Genomic DNA, 16,334 nt, shown 5'->3' on the forward strand with positions numbered 1-16,334 from the left:
CCTTCTAGTTGGGGGTGCATTACTTGGGAAGGACTGCTCAAGGCACTGGTCCCCACAAGAGACCAATTTGCATATCACTGTCCTAGAAATAAGAGCAGTGCTTCTAGCATTGAAGGCCTTTCCGAGCTTTCTACCTCTAGGGACTATTGCAGTACAGACAAACAACATGTCAGTAGTCAGGAACATCAATAAGCAGTGGGGAACCAGATCATACCCACTTTGCTGAGAAGCAATGAGAGTGTGGCAATGGATGAGCTCATCCAACTGCTTTCTTGCAGAGACACACATAATGGGGAAATCCAACATTATAACAGACAAACTCAGCAGGGCAATTCTCATGCCTCACAAGTTGTCTGTCAACTAATCACTGGCAAACATGATCTTCCACATGCAACCTTTTTGTATCTCCCCTCAACAATAAATGCAGCAGGTTCTTTGCACTTATCCTATCTCAGTGATAGTCACAGAGAGCTGCTCTAGTCCATGTTTGGCCCTCCGGTCTCTTTTATTCCTTTACTCCTCTGCCTCTCATCTCCAAGTTTCTTCAGAAAGCACTTCGGTTGAAGAGCACAATAATCCTCATTGCTCCTTTCTGGCCTCATCAAGTGTGGTTCCCTTTCCATTGGTCTCACCTAACACATCCTGCTTGGATGCTAGATCCCAGTCCAGACCTCCTATCTCACCCATCATGGCAGATTCACCTGAACATTGTAGGTCTCAAGCTGACCACATGGTTTCTCCAATTCTAGTGATAGCTAGACTTTCCAGGCTTTCCTCCCAAGTTTGAAAAATCCTAGTCTCATCTCATAAACCTGCAACTAGGAAAATTTACAAAAGTAAGTGGAAAAGGTTTTCTTTTTGGGCTCAACAGAAAAAGTTAGGTCCTTTCACTGCCCCACTTCCAGCTATTCTAGATTTTTTTTTTCCTTGATATTTCAAAGAGGGGCAAGTTTTTCCACTATTAAGCTTCAGTTATCAGTCATCTCCAACTTTTACATCGGAGATGATACTTCCCCTTTAGCATCATCTAAATTATGCAGGCTAGGCTTTTCTTACGGGAACCTTTCTACTTAGATCTCCCATAAAGAACTCTACTCCTTCTTGGGACCTTACCATGGTTTTGTAAACTTTAGTACATTCTCCCTTTGAAGCATCAACTAAAGTAAATCTCAAGATCTGAAGTAGGACTTCATTTGTCAGCAACCTTTGGGATACGGATCCGATCTTGGATCCGAGCCGACAACTTCTATCATTCAGATCAGGCTCCCTAGCCTCCCTTTACCCATCCCTTCCTGCAGCCAACCTCCACCTCAGATCCTAGTTGCCCTTCAAACAACAGCTCACTAGATTCCAGAGCTCTTGGTGATTCTGTAGTGAAAACAGTTTTCAACTCTTCTTTTCTATTTCTTAGTGTGTGTGTGTGTGTGTGTGTGTTTGTAACCACTAACCTTAATTCTCTTCCTTTTTTAGCCTTTTTAGTAGAATAATAATTAATTTTTCCTCCCCTCCTGCGCACGTGAGTTGAGATGCGTGTGTGTGTAGTGTGTAGGTGCCTGAGTGGTGTTTTTAGCGAGTGATGGTGGAGGCCCCCATTTTTTTTTTTTTAAATGCACAGGTGTGGCGACGGTGTACCACTGCTCGATTACGTCGTGGCTAGGACACTTTCGGTTGGGTCATTGATTTTGAGGGTGCTGCACCATGGGATCTTGGGGGGATTTGCTCGTGTCACTGGCGGCACTTTGCCCAGACCGGGGTGGGTTCTGCTCAGACTCTTTCCCCAGTTCCGATGCTTCTGTGGCCGTGCCCCCTGCCCCCGACCCCACTCTCGGGACTGCCTCTCCTGCTCCAGGGAGGCCTCAAAGACCTGGCTTTGGAGGGGAGGAGGGGAGGGAAAGACGAGGGCTGCGGCCCTTCCTCTCTCCTCCGGCCCGCCTCAGCGATGCTTCTCCTCCTCCCCTTCTGGTCTCCGGGGCTCGGGTTCCGAGACCCCCCCCTCTCTCCATCCAGTCCTCCTCCGAGACCTCAGGCAGGAGTGGAGGCCCTCCTCATTGGATTCAGTATACTGGTGGCACTGGACCAGCCCATGACATGAGTTGGGCTGGACCATTCAGCAGATGATGAGAGAGTTCATCCAGCCCAGATGCAGATGAGAGTGCTCCCCCCTCCCCCGCCGGGAGAGGCCTTCTCCCCGGCTCCTATAGCTCCTTCTCCGACCACTCCGGTTGGAGTTAGGTTGGTGAGCGGAGCCGATCTGGTGGGTCGGTGGGAGCAGAACAGCACTCGGAGGGCCGTGTCCCCCTATTCGGAGCCGGCAGCCGGATGCCTCCTCCGATCGGCATGGGCCCCGGTCCTTTCGGACGGGACTCGGGCTCCGGGTCCCCGCCCCGGGCGGAGGCGGGTCCGAGTGGATCCTCCGGTCTCGGCTCGGGTCGATCTCGGGGGATGTGGGCAGCCTGTTGAGTGCGGCTCCTGGTGCCCAGCTCCCCCCTGTTGGCCCTCTCAGGCCCCGGGTGCTGTTGGTCCCCTGCGGCCCTCCCAGCCTGTGGGCTCTCCCCCTCCTCTCAGCTGGGGCAGCCTCACCTCATGGTTCGGGACAGCCTCTTGGAGCCTAAGTGTGCTGGTGAAGACGCCATGGGGGTGAGGCGTGGACTCCCCAGCCCCCCTAGGAGGGAGCCTGCATGACTGAGTATGAAGGAAAGGAGTGATGGTCACTTAAGTGAGTCCCCTTTGGAGGGATTCAATTGAAGGGGAAGTTTCTTGGAGACACCTGCCCCCTGTCTCTCTCTGAGATGGATGGTCACCTAATCACATCAGCCTGCATCTACCACTTAGGTACCCTTCCCTGAATCCGATCCTTGAGAGGCGTAGCGCTTAGGGCATTGGCATGGTGCCTAACCCCCCACCTGGATCCCTCCCTGGACTGTGCTTGAGGGAGCCCATTTCAACCAAGTCGTTCTGAGCTGGAGCCCGGAGAAGGAAGCGGGCAAGAGCATTGGGCAGAGTGTCGGTGGGGCCAGCCCTGTGGGTTGGCTCCAGAGAGTTAAGTCTCAGGAGAGCCCAGACCTTCAGGAGTGAGCAAAGGGTTCTGTGACTTGAGGGAAGGAGGCCAGCCGGTGTTCAGTTCTGAGTTCTTCTTGATAGCAGAAGTGCTGCCTCGGCCATGACGGGATCAGGGGACGAAATCAAATACTGGCTGCCCACCTAATGTCCGCCGGAAGGGGACACCTCCTCCTCCCGATATCCACCCTCTCCCTACATTCTGTCGAAGGCTGAGCAGGCGGCTCTTGGAGCCACCCCAGCTCCGCCACTAGAGCAGAAGCCGATGTCTCTTAGAGTTGAGGTAAGCCTTGCTCCGACATTGTGACTGGGTTCTGGCCTTTAAACACCGCTGTCGTGGGCCACTGAGAGAGTTCTGCAGACATTTGCAAAACCGTTTTGCGACACCCTTGTCCAAAGACAGAGCGGGCTGTCAAAGGGTTAGAACTGTCCAAGATGGAAGGCCATCAACCAAAAATTAGATTCTGTGACCATCGTCGTCCTCTCAGTCAGGACCAGAAGGGCAAGAACCCCAGAGACCAGGAAGTGGCAGAGGCGGACAGAAGACGCAGACCTTTTTCCAGAGGGCAGTCCCGAATTGCAGGTCCGGCCCCACGGGCAGAGGAGAGGTGAGCGGAGCCACGAGACACCCCTCCCGGCTGGGGTTTCTGGAGGCGATCGGGGGCGTTCTGTTAACACCGGATAATGATGAGTTCATAACAGCTCCCAGAAGGAGTGCTTGTCCCTCCCTGATGGAGGACCACCAAATCCCTCTCTTGCTTTGCCAGAAAATAAAGCCTGGGAGATGTGCCACCCCCAGATGAGGGGAAGCCAGCTGCTCCTACCAGTCCCTCAGCCAAGAAAGCTTCAAGGTGCTGCAACCCATCCAGCATGAGCAAATCAGAACCTTGTCATGGTTCTTTCTGGTGCCAAAGAATGGGGGCGTGACCCCCCATTTCTGCAAATCTATGAACCAAGGGTACAAAGACGGCAAGTTTCAACTCCAGGACTATGGAATTCTCGTATCCCCAAAGGATAAGTACTGGAAACTGGGTTTCTCCCTCAACCAAGTGGTTCAGCCATTCCGGAGATATTCTCCTTCAGAGGGGGTCACCTCAGCCTAGCGAGTGTTCACCAGTCAGCTTGGCGCACCAAGGGCCCTTCCCTTCAGTAGTGGCCAGCCCTTCGGTGCCTCCTGCACCCCCCCACCTGATGCATCAGCACCCAGGGTCTTTCCTCCAGCAAGGCATCGTCTCCCTGCGACCAGACAAGTCGGGGATTCAGGCATCTTGGCCGTGCTCAGACTGCTCATACACTCTTGTCTGGCTTTCTCTTTCTGTTGACCCTCAGACATGTGCTTAAAATCTTGACTCTCCTACATCCTTATTGGATTTCCTTCCAAGGGCTCTGGGGTTGGATTGATCAGTATTTTCTTGTGCTCCCTTGTTCCTTCAAAAGGGAGGGTTCAGCAGTCAGCTGCTCCTTCAGCTTCTGACTCCTGTGTGGAGGGGTCCTCTGATCAGGTGCTCCTGACCCTAGTGCCATTGGCCAGGTATTGGTGTCTCCAGCCCTCATCCGCTCAGAATATGAATGATCCCTATATCCAGTCGCCATTAATCCCATCTCCCTGCGCAGGGTGCTGCCTGTCCTTACAAACTCTGTGAGGCAGGGCTCCAGTTGCCCAAGCTCCCCATATCAACAGTCTCAGTGCCTCCACCAGGCTACAGTGACTGCAGGCGCTTCTTGCAGCTCAGTGACTAGAGAGGGGCACACAGTCCGGACAATGCTTCAACATAGAGACCCAAGGGACATATCAGCGTCTTGGAGTGGGGTATGTGCAGTGTCTGGTAGAGCGACCAGAGGACCTCTTCGACATCCCGCGGTGCATTACAGGAGAGACACATCGTCCCAGTAGTCAACATGCAAGCTAACAAGGAGACGGTGCCCATTGAACACAACGAGTGAGTGGACATGATCCTAGTGGCAACATTGACTCATACGGCTGGTCTCTCACAAACAACCTTATCTCGCCTAACAGGCTCCATGGTCTAGGCCCTGAGCTCTTCTTTTGGTGATCCAATCCTCTAGGTCGCTTTCATTTGCTGTGGCTCTTTGACCTTGTCGAACTCTTTAGCGAACTCACTTGAAATCCAAATGCAATCTCCTTAAACTCCCTCCTCCCGACAAATGAGACTCTTTCCTCTTCCCCGCAGTTGGGAAGCTTATTCCCTAGCATTGCCTTCATCTGGAACCATCTGGAGAATGCTTACTACCTTGGGGCTTCTGATATTACGTTGCCCCACTTAACTGATCTGGCAGCGATCCTTCCGCCACTTGCTCGTCTCCCCCCTCTCCATCCGCCCCCCTTGCTGGATCACTAGGCTCTGTTCATCCCCCTGGGACTTCCACTGGCCCTTCCGCCAACTATCAGCTGACTAATAGCGAAGCTCTCCTGCGTCTGGCCAGAACCTTTCATCCGGGCCTTTGCCCTCCTTCCCGCTCTAGTTGGATCTCATTTTCATCTACTCTGGCTCCATCCTAATAGCAGCTTTCACGGTTCTGGTGAGTCACTTACTCTATTTTTCTTCTGGATGGATTTCACAACTTGCATTTCTTTATTCACCAGAGCTGGTGTAGCCACGGTCATAGTGCACCTGCATTTCTCTGCCATACATGAGGGTACCTTCCTCCACCTGCTAAGTGCAAAGGAACTTAGGCCCTTTGCTACTAGGGCTCCGCTCAATTTTCACAGGCCTTGACCTTTTGTGGCCCGGGTCAGTTCCCCCTAGTTCATCGGAACTTGCCCTAATTTCCTTTTTGCCAATTGATATTTTTTTTTTGCCTCTCTTGGACTATCAGAGCTCTCTGGCCATTTGTTCAGCCAACTGGTCTTCACCCAGCAGGCTTTTCAACTCAAACCACATCGATTGGTCTTCCTAAACTCTTCAAACCCTCGAGAACGTCATTCTCACACATCTATCAACCAAGAGTACCTCAATCAATCCAAACAATCTTCCTATATTCTTCTTTAGGCGTCAAAACCTCAATCAATCTATATATCTTCCAGTATTCTCGTTTCAAGGATCCATCGAACCAGAGTTATAAACTGTACCTCTTTAGTTTTTTCCTACTCTTAAAGTAAGAAACCTCTGGAACTGATCAATTTGTTCTCTCCTGTCAGTTGTCTCTCTCATTTGCCAAAAACAATATCGAGTTTGCTAGTGCCTCTGTTCTCTTCCACTCCCTACATCGCATATTTCAGAGCCACTCTTTCTAAGACTAGAGTGTGTCCGCAGCATCATCTGTTCATGACCCTTTGCCAGCCATTACATCGGCTACTTTCAAGACTAGAGTTTCTCTAGATGACGTCTGTAAATCTAGGTATAGAATATATCATGCGATACAAAGAATTGTTAGCTAGGCTGTCTGAAAAGGTCTCCCAGGGGAATAAGTCCTGGGCTCCTTTTAAGAAAAATATCCTTCCATGAAGGCCACCAAAATTATAGTTATTGGGGACCAAGTCTCATCCTTGCTGACAAAACAGTCATGGTTCAATATTAGTTCCCTCTGGATTAGAACCCTCAGCAAGGAGTTGGTACCTTCAGTGATCTGATGGACAAAACTCCTTGAGGTCAGTCAGGGGATCCAAAGGTTTTATCGTTAAAATGGGTGATAGAGTACTTCAGATGTAAAAGCTATGATCCATTATCCCCGGTTGAGATCGGTGAGGATACCTACTCCAGATGGAACATTAAATCAGATGGACCATTATGGTATTTCTTTCCTGAAAAGCTGTCTTTCTGGTAGCTATTACTTTGCAAGATGTGTATTTGAACTCTAAACACTATCTTCCAAACCAGAGTTACTTTATGCACAAATCCTTCCTTTTTTACCAAAACTTGCCTCTGAATCCAGTATCAATCAAGTGATCAATTTGCCAGTTTTCTTCCCCAAATTTGAAAATAAAGTAGAATGCACCCTTCATCTTCTAGATGTACAAAGACAACTTTGCTTTTACCTTCACCGGACCAAAGAGTTTCGGAAGTCTGATCAATTATTTGTCTCCTTCACTAATAGATTGAGAAAAACAGTTTCTAAAACAACATTGGCTAAATGGATAACAAATTGTATCTTCTATGTTTATTCTTTGAGAGGCATTACTTTACCAAGACAGCCAAAGGCACATTCAACCAGGTCATTTTCAACATCAGCTGCCTTTTGGGCTAGAACTTCAAGTGATTATATTTATGCAGCTGCCACATGGTATAATTCCCATACTTTCATTACTCATTGCAAATTGGACATAATTTCCAGAAACAGAGCTGCTTTTGGTTCCACAGTTCTCTGGAACATCATTCCATGAGGGCCACCCAATGTTACCATAGCTGGGGACTCTGCCCACACATTGAGGAATGAATGAAAATGACAACATCAGATAAAGAAGTTATGTACTCACCATAACATTCCATCTGTCTTGTCCATTTTCATTCTTCAACTCCCCCCTTCACTTTGGGAGAGACCTAACAGAATTGTCATAGGAACCATAGTTCCTGTTTGAGCTCCTGATCATTCAACTATTACTTTTCTGTCATATCACTGTTGTATTTATGGTTATAATATATGTAATAGGAGCAAACTCGATCTGTGGTATTGCAGTTGTCAGGTGCATTATGGGTAAGGGAGAAGCTTGAGAGTCAGATCCTAGAATCTATAGAAGATGGCCAAGTCAGATCCAAGAGTCAGCTCTGAACCCACACATTGAGGAAGAATGAAAATGGACAACACAGATAGAACATTATGGTGAGTACATAACTTCTTTTTTTTTGAAAGGGGTACTGTACCTTTGTCCACCTAGAAAACAGGTGACTCCCTCTTGGAATCTTAACTTTGCACTAGAAAAATGTAAACCAATCCAAAAACAATGAAACCACGAAATCCAAAGTTAAGCAAATGCAGGCAAGAAGTAATAAATCCACACAGTGTATTTAGAGGAATAAGCGCTTTCGTCCCAAACTTCCAAAATTCCTCATAAATTAACTGTTTGGGACGAAAGTGCTTATTCCTCTAAATAAACTATGTGGATTTACTACATCCTGCCTGCATTTGCACTAGAAAAATGTACACTTTTTCATTTCAAATCTGTTCATCAGACTAATTTAAAGTTCCTGACATGGAAAATAGCATTACGCACTGCTCTGACTTTGGCTAGGAAAGTGTCTTCAGCTGCATGCGGCTATGTTAATTCAACCCTCCCTCACCTCCATAAGGATAGGTTAACCTTAAGAACCAACCCTTCCTTCATGCCAAAACTGGTATCAAAATTCACTCTTAATCAAGCTAGTCTTCTATTTGTTATTTGCTGAATAAGAAAATGAAAATCCTGCATACTCTGGTTGTCCACAGACAACACCGATACTGCAATGGATATCAGCAAATTCACTCAGCTGTTCATTTCCTGTGACAATAAGAAAAGGGATAACCACTGTTGAAGCAGACTATTTCCAAACAGTTATTACATGCTATCCATTTTTATTATTCTTATGATGGAAATAGCATTTTCTTCAAGGTCAAAGCCCATTCTACCAGGGCTATGACAGGTGCAAGAGCTTTTTAGAAAAGGACAGACACTAGAAGTATTCTAGAGACAACAGTCATCTCTACACACTTTCACTAAACACGATAAAATTGATTCTTTCTGCAGATCAAGAGGAGGTTTGCTAAGACCATTCACTAGGGGCAACTGGACTCTGACCCTTTCTCCTCCCTGACCATCTAAGATTTGCTAATTGTCCCATATACTTTAGGCTAGTGGAACAGTGATCTAATGATGAGCATAGAACAGCTGTGTAAGAAAACGTATAACTATAGCTGCTTGAATAGATCATTGTTGCAGCACTAATACCCTCCATCCTGCATCCCCACCTTTGACTTTATTCTGTTTTTTGTTTATTTTTTTGTTCTTTTTTTGTTAGGACCTATTCTTTTATCTTATCTGTCAGCCACCGTGGGATTCCCCAGTTTCTGCTTGTTTTCCCTTTCTTATACTTTTTTGTAGCACATTTTTTTTGGGGGGGGGGGGCTTTAGCCTTCCTTTCCTGAAAAGCAACTAAATTCTGAATATTGGCTTTCTTATATCCTCATTTATACCAGCATGCCCTTCAAACATATGGGCATGTTCAAAGAGCTCTAAAGCTTTGGATACTCGCCAAACATTTGACCCTTGGCAGGATAAGTCCCATATAGCTTAACTACTGCAGCAGTAATCTATTCAGACATCTATTGTTTTGGTAAACGCTTAGAAATCAAGGGACAATGCACTTGTTTAATCCCTTTTTTCAAATCTTATGCACTAATACAAATGCAGATCTTGTTTTTTATATATTTCTGTCCTTTTATCTGCTGACCTTTGGACTTCCTGCACTGAGCCTTAGCCCATTTGTTCCATATCATTAACTATGTGGCTACTGCCTCAGGTGAGAGTTGACTAGAGAGAGAGAAAGAGAGACAGAACTGTCATCCAGGTATTCATGATGGTTGTTAGTACCATGGCTTTCATGGACCATTAGCTTTCCTTTAGCTAGCCCTTCCAAAGGACCATCTAGGCTATCATGCCAAAGGGCCCACAATGGTGCCCTGCTACCACCCTCAGTCTTTCAGCCCCTAATACTGACACTTCTGACAGCTGTCTGAGGATTTTATAGGAAACTATCATTAACTCAGATCAAATGCTTTATACAGGCACACTACTGAATGTATTGGATACAAAACTTTTTATTTATAGGAGGCCATCATCAACACCAATCAAATGTTTTATACAAGCACACTACTGAATGTATTGGATATAAATTTTTTTATTTTTTATTGTTGACAAAGTGGTACTGAATGATGGGGATGTGGATTATTTACCTGAATATAGAAGGATTTGTTTGGAAGGTTAGATTATTTATTTATTTATTTTATTTTACATTTGTTTACTGGGAGATTCCAACTGAGCAAAAAGCCCATTTTCAGTGGAGGCCCGGGGAGAAAAGCTCCATAAAGATACAAACAGTAGACTTGTAAGCAGTACATAAAACATAAAAGTACATACAAAAATATAGAAACATTGCTATAGCTGTTGACAGTACATAATGTTTGTAGGACAGTTGAGATAAAGCAATATGATAACAACAACATACATACATTTAGAGAAAAGAACAATTTAATGGATAAAGGTATTTTTCAAGAAATTTAGATTGCCAGAAAGGTGGGTATTACCAAAAGATAAATGTACAGGCATAAGTATTTGGGACTGTGTCAGTGTAGATTTTGGGAGAAAACTGGTGTTAGTCAGGGTGTAAACCATGTATTAACCTGAGGGAGACTGATATAGTAGGGATGTTTTCTGGGATGAGCTTGAACTAGAAGGGTGATGTGGGGGGGTTGTATTCAAATTAGGACATAAGTAGTGCTGTGTTAACGGGTAGAAGGGGATTTATAGCAGGGAGATTTGAGTTATGATAGTGGAGAGTAAGTGTGGACTAAGGTACATAATTTGCTTTGACAGATGGTTATCCTGGGTCATACCTCTCAACCTGGAAACATCAAAAATCTGGACAAAGGCCCATGAAAAATAGGTACAAATCGGTAAGCTGATTAACATAAAATTGCATATATAATTGTGTAGCCACACCCACTCCAATGGAATTGTGGGATACCAACTTTCATCAAACGCAAACTGAAGAACAGACAACCAAAATGTGCCCCCCCCAAACCCTGTAGTAAATGGTAACCATTTGTTTGAAATGTGTAGCAATGATGTTCACTGGGAAGGGAGAAGATTAACCTTTGGATTTTGTTTTTGGTGACTTGCAGTATGTGGGTTTTGTGGTAAAAGTATGGAATTTACTGGTAGGTAATATTATAATCTTAGCAAAAGAATATTATAGTTTGCTGGGACCTCCAAAAGTCATTCTCAATGGCCTATTGATCAGTGGTGTAGCTAGAGTTTGTGCTGCCCAGGGCTGTCTTTGAGTTTGCCACCCTTCCCCCCTCACAAAATCATGGTTGATTGGGGTCCCCCCCATACACAGCCCTCCCTCCTGCAGCTATGCCAATGTCCCATTACTTGGCTGTTTCGCCTCATTTACCATAAACACTAATATGCATACTGCTTTACTTCTACAGTAATTATTTGAATTTCATTTAAAACTTTTATTTTTTACATTTTAATTTATAGCCCAAACACTAATAGACATCTGCTAAACAAAGCAATACAATCTCACAATGAAAATAGACTTGGCATTAAAACTTTTCTGCCCTTGAAACACACATTCATTGAAACAGCATTGAAACCTACATTCAAAGAAAATGCATCTGGCCAGTGGCAGATAAAGATCATCGTTGGGCTGTTTTCAAATCATAGGTCCCTTGCTCAAAAAACATACATGTGTTCTTTGATACACCTTCCTGATTGTATTAAATTGTATTCCTTATATACTACAGCACACTTGTTAGAGTGAGTTTTAAATTTATTGTTTTGAACATTTTTCCAGTAAGGAATGAAACAAAATGCATGAACAAATAATGACAAAACTGCCCAGTTCAGAACATTTCTATCATAAAAGTCTACTCAGACTTCTACAATCCAACAGTATCAGTAAATATGAACAATCTCTGCAGAAGTAAAAATCATCTAGATAATTCCAGATTAATGAGAACTCTAACTAATGAAGAGGTTGCTGCTAGCAAACAACTTTATATTTCATTATTTCATCTGCAAATAAAGTGCCTGTTGTCTTTGAGGGATAAATTGCCTATGTTACATTAAAAAATGATAAGCTAGTAATATTGCAATAGGGAATGGATGGCAAACTGATAACAGGTTCATAGTTACTAAGTATCTCCGCCAAAGTAAGTATCTCTGCCAAAGTCGATACACCAGCTGACACATATATCCTACAGAAAGGCCTCACTGAAACGGACAACTGGTGCCGGAGTCATGGCCTTAAACTAAATGCCAAAAAATGTATAGTCATCCCCTTTGGGAAAAACAAAGTACCCACAAATTATCACATAGACAGTAACCCACTGAGTACAGAAAAAGTAATCAGAGACCTGGGGACCCAAGTCGATAGTGACCTCTCATTTGACACCCATGTTGCCAAAGTGGTTAGAAAGACTTTCTACCTTGCCCACCTTATCATGAAGGGATTCACATCCAGATCAAAGGAGGTCATTGTACCCCTATACTCCTCCCTTATCAGGCCCATGATTGAGTACAATGCCCCATTTGGTATGTACCTCACCTGGCACTTGCAACAGCTGGAGAGACCCCAAAAGTACATCACCAAGAGGATCAAGGGTCTCCAACATATGTCATATGCTGCCAGACTAAAGAAACTCCAGCTCTATTCAGTAGCATTCCGCCTACTCAGAGGTGATCTGTGCCTGACGTACAAGGCCATGTCCAATCAGGAATTGATGGACATGCTCCACCTCAAAAAATCCAAATCCATCAGAACCACGAGAGCTAAAGATTTAAACCTCAGCACAAATATGAATAGAACATGCTGGAGGGACAGATTCATAACTCAGAGGCTTTCCATACTCTGGAACAGAATCCCAGTTCATGTTAGGCAGAGCCCCTCACTGACTCTCTTCAAGAGAAATCTTGACTAGTGGATGGGAGATCGTAGGTTTACCCCGGGGTCATCTCTGTGTCACTACTAGACAGAGGCACAGTAAACTAATTCTATTATGTAAGGGGGTCTTCACTGTGTCACTACTAGACAGAGGCACAGTATTCTAAATCTATTCTGTACACTTTTGTACCATTACATGGGGTGGCAAAAGCCACATCACTATGGCTAGGCTTATAAATGCCCCAGGGCAGATAGCCTAGTACTAAACTATGAAACTATGAAAGAGGACATTCTCAGAACTCAGAACTACAGCATCCACCCTCTTTAGAAGTATAACATAGTATAGTATCAGCAATCCATCTACATACTGTGGGAGTAGAACCCACAAATTATATATAAATATATACATATACATTTTGCATGTAAAAATCAGTTTCTATTTTCATAACCTAAAACCAAGTATAATGTAGTGAAATCCCAAGGCTATAGATTAGCTCGAATTACCACAGAGATGGAACCATTTTTGAGAAACCTGAACAACTTAGAGAATGATTTTCTAGTGAGAGGCTATAAAAGTCAGATGTTAAAAAACATCCTGGAACCCATTATAGAACTGAAAAGGACTGAAGCACCTTCACTCAACCTCCCCAGTAGAAAAATGTTAAGTAATCCCACAGAGAATAACAAATGCAAAAATAGCTGCATCCTGACATACATTTTGGATTATCACAGTATCAAAAATATTATTGAAGAAAACCGGGACATTGTCACAGGAAACCCTTTTCTGATTAACATCTTAGGTGAAGCCCCATCATTTGTTTATAGGAAGGCCAGGAATATTAGAAGTTTTGTTGAATTTAAACCTAGACCATGTGAGAAAATCACTAAAAGATGTGAAACTAATTGTGCATTTTGTATATTTATACAGCAAGGTGATAGTTTTTATTGCCCTTATTTAAAGAAGATCATTAAAACCAGTGCAGGGGGTGACTGTAACACTAAAAAAGTAATTTACAGGGCACAGTGCAATGAATGTGATGCATTCTATGTGGGCAAGACTGTAAATAAACTTAAGCGAAGGATTTCATGTCATCTGTCAGAAATCCGCTCTGGATGTAAAAATAATGCACTAGCCAAACACCTTTCTCTTCATAAAAGACACACAGGTTTTAAATTCCAGATCCTGGATCGCATAGACATGGGTGATCTTGAAGGAGACATCCCGAATATTCTGGAGAAACATGAACTCATGTGGCAATTAAAGCTGAACTCTTTTAGAAAGCCTGGACTAAACTACTACTGTTCAATTAAAAGTGCACTGGAACTTAGAAAATTGCCACATTGTTTACATGACTAATTGTATTTTATTTTATTTTATTTTTTTCTACAAATTGGTTTTAAATACCATTTTAAATCATTTGAAATTTAAGTGTATATTTTGTTTCCATCATCATACATATATTTTTTTTTATTTTTATTTTTATTATTTTATTATTTTTTTTTCTGGTTCTCTTTTTTCCACTTTATTCAAAATGATGGTAATAACAATACTAACTAATTATACAATTATATAGGTTTTTAGGGTTCTTGTACACAGACCTGAAGAAGTCTAGAAGGACGAAAGCGATCTTTGTTAACAATAGGTTATGAAAATAGAAACTGATTTTACATGCAAAATGTATATGTATATATTTATATATAATTTTTGATCGCAAAATGAACTAAGGTTGATATATTTCCAGCCATGTAGTATATTGCCTTGTATAAAATCACAGACTTAATAATCTACTTAATAATTTGGTTAAATAAGATGTACCATTAAAGTACAATAGGGCTATATATTATTATGACAGCTACTAGGTAGGGCAGGACCAGCTCGAATGTCACACTGATGGGGAAGGGATGTGAATTTAACATGTGTACCAATAACACTTTGTTTTACAGCACAATAAACCACTCCCTTGCCTGATAAAAAGTATATATATATATTTAGAAAGCTTGTGAGGAAATTATTACTCTATTTTTGTTTTACTTGGATCGCTTGTCTGTGTACTTAATAAAGGATTTTCGACTGGAAACAGACTGCCTGCCTTGCTTGGATTACTTTTGAATACTTAGTAATGCTGTAGAATTATATATTTTCTATTATTACTTTTTGACTTGACGAGTTTACGTTCGCTACTTCTACTACTATTGTCTGATCTGATTAATATACAGTGATTAACTAGAAATATATGGACTGAAAATCTTCCACACAGAGAAGTTTCTTACACTGTTTTGAAGACTAAAACTTAAATGGCTATCATTATTTAGCGAATTCAGTTCTCACCGATTTGCCAGAAAACCAAAATTTTAAGAGGAACAGACCACAAGTATGAGCCAAACATTCCAGGCATTCTATAAAACTTTACAGAGTTGAGAACTATCACAAGTGATAGTGGTATGGGTAGTGAACTTACCCTCTTGATACCTGTACCTAAGGTACAGGGTTTGAGTCTGAATAACTTTAACCACCAGTTATACCTATTGGGGGCATTTCACACACACACACACACACACACACACACACACACACACACACACACACACACACACACACACACACACACAGTTAACTGCTGTTTCTAACAATGGACTGCTGAATAAGAACTTACATTTCGATAAGCCTTCCTGGAGTGCACTGCCTGAGTCCAACTCTGCAGTTAAAACTGGTATTTACCGAGGAATTCAGTATGGTTGAGATGTATGTGGGTCTGTACAAGTACAGTACCAGGAGCTGAATAAGTGTGACCGAGGATGTTTTTTGGAGTTAGGCTTGCTTTACAAGATCATGATATCCAGAGGAAGGGTATTCCATATTTTAGCAATAGCACTGGAGTAGGGGGATCACCAGAGCTATTCCTACTTTTGATTACTTCAATGAGAGCTTTATTGGTGGATCTTAGAACACGGTTGTTTGTATAGTGGTTTAGTAGATGTTGATGAGCTGGGTTTTTTTTGGGGTGGTATAAGATTTGGTGGGTGGTTATAAGTTGGTTATAGGTAAGTACGTTTGGTAATTCCAGCCACAATAATTGTCTGAGGGCTAGACAATGATGGGTCCTGTATGCTGACTGGTGGCAAACTTTGCAATTTTGTTATAGCTGTTGGTTAGTTTGTTTAAGTCACCTTTGTTTAGATTACTTAGTATGAGAGAAGCATAGAGTAATGTAGAAATTAGGTGAGTTCTAGCTATGATGGCTTTACTGTTTTTGGTGAGGTAGTTTTTACATCTGTAAAGGGTACTGAGTTTTTTGTGTACTTTTGTTATTGTTTGTGCTATGTGCTTGCCAAATTTCATATTGTTATCTATGATAAGTCCTAGTAGTTTGGTCTGTGAAACAGGCAAGATGAAGGTGTTGTTAGAGGAGATAATTTTAAGGGGGGAATAGGGTCTATGGCTTTTGTGGGATGAAATAACATTAGTTGTTTTTTTTAGGGTTGTGTATTAGCTGTGAATCAGCTAACCATGATTCGATGGCAGTAAAGGATTCTTGGGTAATCTTTTGCAGTAGAAGGAGAGAGGGGGCAGAGCAGATTAGGGTGAATTCATCTGCGTATTGGACCAGGATGGCGTGGATCCCTGTGGGACACCTATGCTTATTGGAAGAAGAGGAGATAGAGAATTTTGCCATT

Source organism: Protopterus annectens, chromosome 1.part1, assembly GCF_019279795.1.
Source record: "Protopterus annectens isolate FY-2018-M chromosome 1.part1, PAN1.0, whole genome shotgun sequence".
NCBI classification, from domain to species: Eukaryota; Metazoa; Chordata; order Ceratodontiformes; family Protopteridae; genus Protopterus; species Protopterus annectens.